The sequence below is a fragment of the Chenopodium album genome, chromosome 19 (genome assembly GCF_948465745.1).
Source record: "Chenopodium album chromosome 19, dcCheAlbu1.1, whole genome shotgun sequence".
NCBI classification, from domain to species: Eukaryota; Viridiplantae; Streptophyta; class Magnoliopsida; order Caryophyllales; family Amaranthaceae; genus Chenopodium; species Chenopodium album.
Window position 1 is genome coordinate 27,084,519 of NC_137852.1, and position 7,038 is coordinate 27,091,556.

At 38.0% G+C, this 7,038-nt stretch overlaps 1 non-coding gene across 1 annotated transcript; it reads right to left on the reverse strand.

Moving 5' to 3' along the window:
• Nucleotides 1-6,209: 6,209 nt before the first annotated feature.
• On the reverse strand, nucleotides 6,210-6,314 carry LOC145596310 (small nucleolar RNA R71). Its single transcript, XR_014103158.1, has one exon. It is a non-coding gene; the product is annotated as a small nucleolar RNA R71 (small nucleolar RNA).
• Nucleotides 6,315-7,038: the final 724 nt, after the last annotated feature.

Below are 7,038 nucleotides of genomic sequence, written 5' to 3' on the forward strand. Positions count from 1 at the left end.
GTTTTCCCCACGTCAGTAAGAGTTTAGAACAGACATGATAAGAGTACATCTACGAGCCATATATTTAAGAGTTTAGCTTGCCAACCTTTAATCCTAGAACAAGTTTTGTCAAGAAGGGGAAAATAATCTAACTGATTTAAACGTTTATGAGATATGATAATGCAAAGATATTTTTCAAAATTAGTAGTATTAGAAATGTTGCAAAGGTCGCAAATGGATTTCCTAACATTGTAGTTAATTTTTCCAGGGAAAATAGCATATTAATAGAAAGACCTAAAATGCTTTTAAAAATATCAAGAACTTCCATTATAACCTTAATGTTATTGGAATTAGCTCTTCCAAAAAGAAAGACATCATCAGCATAAACTAAGTGAGTATTGCATCTTTAGAAATTTTCGTAGGTTTTCTAGCACCATTGCTAACTTGATCTTGAATCATGCAGGAAAGGCGATCAAGACAAAGGACAAAAATGTAAGGAGAAAGAAGACAACGTTTTCTAATTCCTCTAGAAGGAGTAAAAGAATCAGTTATCCCTCCATTTCAATGGAGAAAGATATTGGGGGTGCAAATACAACTTAAAATAAGATTAAATATATTGTGAGGCAGATTGATACTTAAAAGAGTGTCCTTTATAAAATCTCATTCTAAGCTATCAAAAGCTTTAGATAGGTCAATTTTTAAAGCCATTAGATTAGCATTTTTAGAAACTTTGTTGAAATGGTGAGCCACTTCTTTAATAATGATTATGTTTTCTTCTGTAGTTCTATTAGGAATAAAACAAAACTGGAAAGGACTAACGAAATAATTCATAATGGGTTGTAGTCTATTAGAAATAAATTTAGTAATTGATTTATAAATGGAATTGTATAATCTAATAGGTCTAAAGTCCTTCATAGAGACAGGACTGTCACATTTTGGTTTAAGGGAGATATAAGAGTTATTAATGCGGGAATAGAACCTTTGATAAAACAATTTGAAATGGAAGGACCTATGTCAGACCAATGCTTTTGGAGAAAGATAGGCTATAAACCATCTGGACCAGGGGACTTGATTGGGTCCATTTGGATTAAAAGACTTTTGATTTCATCTGAGGAAAGGGCGGGGGGGGGGGGGAGTAAAAGAAGGGTAGAACAAATAGGAATATACTTTGGATATTTAAGGGAAAGCATTTTACCGGAATCAACAGAAACACTTTTGAAAACATTTTAAAAATAAGACCTATCCATACTTTTCAAATCATTTAAATCTGGTATCCAATTTTCATCATGATCTTGTAAAGTTAATACTTTTCCTCTATTTCTTTTAATATTGGCCAACATATGAAAATACTTTGTGTTACAGTCACCATTCTTCCTCCAATCCAACCCCGCTTTTTGAGCATCAATTATTCTCTCCAATTTATATATGTGATTTAATTCAAAAAGTAAATCCTTCTCCAGAGAAACTAGGAAAGCTGAATACCTTTTCAAAAGAGCAATCTCAATCCCATCTATTCTAGCAACTAAGCGTTTTTTTTATTGGTAATATTCCCAACAATATATATTATAATTCTAATTTTTAATATTTAAACTAAATTCTTCCCTACCTTTAAGGAAATCTAAATTATGAATATTCCAATTATAGACAAAGAATTCCTTAAATTGAGGATGTTCTAACTAACCAGGCTTACATCGAAAGGGGTAAAGGCTTCCATTATGATAAAATAGAAATTAAAATAGGACAATGATCATAATAAGTGCGACCTAATAAGTGAGATACCGGAGTATTCAGATAGGTGTTTAGCCTATTTGCGTTTCCCATAACCTTGTCCAAACTTTCCTGAATAATGTTGAGTGCATGCCTTGCGTTGTGCCAATTGAATGGATTACCAGAGAAGCCCTAGTCAACAAGACAAGTTGCATCTGCCAATTTGTTCAAGTCAGAGCACTGAGAATGTCTAAACCTTAGACCACCTGATTTTTCAGCAGTGCTAGTGACTTCATTCAAGTCACCTAAGAAGAGCCAAAGTGTGTCATCGGGAGGTAGAGATGAACGAAGATCATTCCACATCCTATGCCTTTCAGAGGGAGAAGAAGGCGTTTGCACTGCAGTGAGAAGAACATCCTTGCTTTGAGGAGAGAATTTGAACAAAACATGAAAGTAATTCCTTGTGTGGACCTATTGGGCCCGTATTAATATACGACCCAGTATACTTAAGGCACCAATCCAAGACCAAGAATTCAGTAAAATAAACAGAACAGCATGATTGGAGTAAACAAGGAAAGAAGGAGCAAAAGTATCAATCAAGAAGATACTTGCCAAGAATACACCTACAGAACAAGGAACAGAATAAATCAAGAAGATCTTCTACATTTCAAATATATTCTGAATATCTATGTAAACCCTAGGAATCCATAGGTATAAATAGGAGGAATTATACATTATAAAACTCATGTACGCTCGCACATAATTCAATATAAACAATTTGTTCTACTTTTATCTACGGATCTGTGTCCCTACTGAACAAGGAGGCTTGTCCTTACTCAGTATTGTATCTCTAAACTTATCTCTTTGATCTTATTGAATACTTACTGTTTACTTATTCGTTATTTATTACTTTATAATCGTTCTTATTTGCTTTGTATATTATTGGTGGAATGATTGTTATTACCCCTCAAAACCTAGCAAATTCTTAGATGTCCTAGCTGAGATTTGCCTAAACAATTTGGCGCCCACCGTGGGGCTGATAATCAATTAACCTACAAATTCACCAAAAACCAAAACAAACATCATGTTTGGACAACCAGTACCCTTTACCATTGCCGAAATCAATGAGGGAATGAATGCATTCCGTCAAACCTTAGACCAGCAGAAAAACCAAATCGAAACACTGTTGGCCCAAAAGGTTAAATCGAAGCCAAACTCACCAGTCTTACCAAACAAAATGAAGCCCTTCGCAGTCAAATACATGCATCCAAGACCATTAACACCAGAAAGAGTACCGAGAGTATAGCCATGCAGCTTGACATGTCCGGAACCTTTCACACCCTTAACGGGGAAAAAGGATCTAACAGCTGGGAAACGCCCCTAGACCTGGACTTTTTGGATGCAGGAACCCTCAAGAAGAACAGACAGGAAGGAACCGAAGAGGGAAAAATAGAAAAGGTGGTTAAGGAGTACCTCAAAGCATTTGAGGCCAAGATCGCCAAAATTCCTAGAATGCCAAAACCCATGGAAGAAGAAACAACAGATGGCTATATAGAGTCTCCTTTCTTAGAAGAGATTGACATGGTAGAAGTGCCAAAGCGGTTCATCACACCTAACATGGGTATGTATGACGGAACAACAGACCCTGATGAGCACGTGTCCCTCTACAAGCAATAGATGATGATAAGGTCAATCCCTAGAGATATCATAGAGGCTATCATGTGAAAAGGCTTTGGAGCCACATTATCAGGTCCACCTCTAACTTGGTTCATTAATTTGGATAATGGGACAATTCGATCTTTTGCGAGAATGGTGAACCTATTCAAGATCCAGTTTGCCGGTAGCAGAAAAATCGAGAAGCAGTCTTCAGATCTGTATCGTGTTGTGCAAAGACATGGTGAATCCTTGAGGGACTATCTTAAAAGGTTCAACAGGAAGAAAATCGGGATACACAAATGTGATGCTCCTATAACAATCGAAGCATTTAGAAGAGGACTGCTAAACCATAGTGAGCTCTACAAGGAGTTGACCAAATATATCCCTGTACAACCTTCGAAGATGTACAAGCCAATGCTATGGCTCAAGTCAGATTTGAGGAGGATACCTATGCAAGAAAGACTCCCGAGCCAGAAGGAACAACAACTTTCCCAAAAGACATCATCGATTCAAGCCATATCAGCGTTCCCGCTTTGATGAAGGTTCAATCAATGCTGTCGAAGGAGAATTCTCCGATTGGATGGAAGATCTGATGAGTGGTATTTATACCACTCTTTTATCCTTTTCTTTAAGGATTTTTTCCTTCATTTGGCACTTGTTTGAGCCTTTTTCAAGCACTTTGTTTTAGTTTACTTTGCCTTGTTCCTTTTTGTGTTTTTCCCCTTCTTTTCCTTTATTTTTGGCCTTGCTTTGTCACTTTCCCTCTTTTCTATACTTATGTTTGTGTATGAGTGTTTGAGTAGGTTGAATGGAGTGCTCGTGTGATCCTGCTCAAGGCTTAGTTAACCTTTTTGAGTGCATTGGAATAGCGGAAGAGAGGAGCATGGATTTGGAGAAGAGTCCGGAGCTTTCAAGAGGAGCGGCCGCTCCATTTTCTCTTCAGATCCCCTGTTTTCCAGACTTATGGAGCGTCCGCTCCACCAGAGAGGAGCGCCCGCTCCTCTCTGGGAGAGCGCCCGCTCCAGTAAGGCGGCTGTTTTGATTAATACCCTCTAGAGCGTTCGCTCACCCTCGATGGAGCGGCCGCTCTCGTGGGTATTTCTGTGCATTTTAATCTTTCTTTAGAGTAATGTGTGGGGCAGATAAATACCCCTAGGTTTGTAATGAAGAGATTATGTACATTTTTAACCCTAATCTTAGAGAGAGAAAGTGTAGTATTACTCAAGTTATCTTCATGTATGCAACTTTGTTCAAGTTTCATTTCAATCAATCAAGCAACCTTGCAAGTTTTAATCTTTCTACCTTTGCCTACTTAGTAATCTCTAATCCTTTCTCTTAGCTTAGTTTATTTGCACTCTAGTTGTTTATTTCTATCTATTTTGTGGATTGTTATCTTTTGGTATTTTCATTGTTTTTTATCATGTTTGCTTCCATGTCTATTTTGTTTTCATTTAGTTTTATCATCATGTTTAATCTCCCTTCTCTAGGCTAATTTCTTAGCTAGGGGAAGGGGGTGGAAAATATGTGTTGAATGTTGGAAGAATGATGATGGTTGGATTGATTACATTCCTTAAATTGATGAAAGATTTGATTTTTAATGTCTTGAGATTATTGTTGCACTTTATTTGATTGCCTTCTATTTTAAATGCATGAAAATGATTTGAACTAGATCAAGATCACCTCTATTTTGATGATTGCATGAAAATGAGTTGTTAAAATAGAGTTTATTGATTTGTGCCTCTTTATTCTCTTGATTTTGCTAGTGTCTAATAGGATGCATGAGAATGATTCTATAAGCATAGGGCTTTTTCATTAATTTGCCTAGACCATTGCATGAGAATGAATTGTTTAGGTAGGATCTTGTGTTCTTTGGCATGTTCTTCATGATAACTATCATTATTCACCTCTTTCTAATCATGTTTGACACCCTCGTACCCCTAGCGTCGTTCTCTCTTGATTTTTAATCTTCTTTTTATTTGCTTGTTTGTAGTCTTAGAGCTTTTTATCCAAAAACCAACAAAATTATCCTATCCTTGACTCTTGCTTAGTGAATTTGATATTTAGCTTGCATGCTTCCCTTGGGTTCGACCCTATACTTACCCCTATATTTGTATTAGGGTAGTTTAGGTTATAAGTAGTTAATTTGATTTGGGTTGGTAGTCCCAACGACCTACTAAATACCGATCAAATTTTGGCGCCGTTGCTGAGGAAGTGGCTTGTTTGGTGTCTAATTTGCTTTTGTTAGAGTAATTTTAATTGCTTTCTTTTTGTTTTGTTTTGTTCTATTATACTTGTCATTGCTAATTGTTTGCTTAGCTTTGGTGAATGCTTAGAAGATCTCAAGGACCACCTACTCATCAAATTGACCAAGAAATCAACCGAACTTTGAGACAAATCCGTAGGGTTTTTGAAGAAGAAGGGAGAGGACTTGGTGCTATAATTGATAGTGGGAGTGATACTTACTCTTCTAGTTCGCAAAGTGAATCAATGGCGGGACAAGAAGATGATGTTTTGTTCGTGAGTTTGGTAATCCGGAGGACTATGAGCTCACGGGAGGGATTTTGTTACCCGTCACGGAGACTAACTTCACAATTCATCCCCAATATACAAAATGGTTCAATCGGAGCAATTTTCGGGTTCTACAAGTGAAGACCCCATAGAGCACCTTGATAGATTCCTTGAGCTATGTGCCATGATTCAAACCAACCAAGTTTCTCAAGAGTACATCCGGATGCATTTATTTCGACAATCTCTTTCGGGTAGAGCAAAGAAGTGGTTGAAGCAAGTGAAGCCTAACTCACTCACATCTTGGAGGGAGGTAGTTAAGGCATTCTTGAAGAGGTTCATTTCCAAGGAGAAGACCGCCGAGATGAGAAGGAAGATTGCATCATTTGAACAAAAAGAGGATGAGAGTCTTAATGAAGCTTGGGAGAGGTTCAAAGAGTTGGTACAAGCATGTCCTCACCATGAATACAATCAAAGTTTGCTCATGAGGTTTTTCTACGATGGTTTGGAGCCCATGTCTAGAGCCAACTTGGATGCGGGGGCGGGTGGACAACTAATCAAGATCCCTCAAAATCAAGTGGAAGCAACAATCGAGGAGGTAGCAAAGAACTACTCTTGGGGAGGTAGAAGAAGGAGTGCACCAAAGAAAAGTGGGATGTATGAATTGGAGAAGGTCGATCAATTGCAACATCAAATTGAGCAACTCACAAAAGGGCTTTCAAAGTTGAACAGAAGTGTCAATGCAAGCTCAAGTGGGGGAGCAAGCTCCTCTCAAGTCAACTCTTTCTCATGTCAAAATTGTGGAGGAACGAACCATGATACATCTTATTGTGGATGATTGAGCCCCGAACATGTGGCGGCATACAACACAAGACAAGACAATTTTAGAGGAGGCGGTGGTGGAGTAGCTTGGAGACAACCACCACCCAGGTTTTCATCTCAACCTCAACAATGGGGCCAACAAGCTCAACCTTCTTACAATTCCAACCCCCAATACCAAAATCCACCTCCATCTCAAAACCAAAACCCAAGAGGAAGCTACCCTAGGAACAACCAATACAACAACCAAAACCAAACAATCAAACCCAAGGGCCCCAAAGAAATCAAGAACAAACACCTCAAGCGGAGCCAACACCCACACAACTCCTTCAATCTATGCATTCACAAATGCAAACTTTTGGGCAACAAATG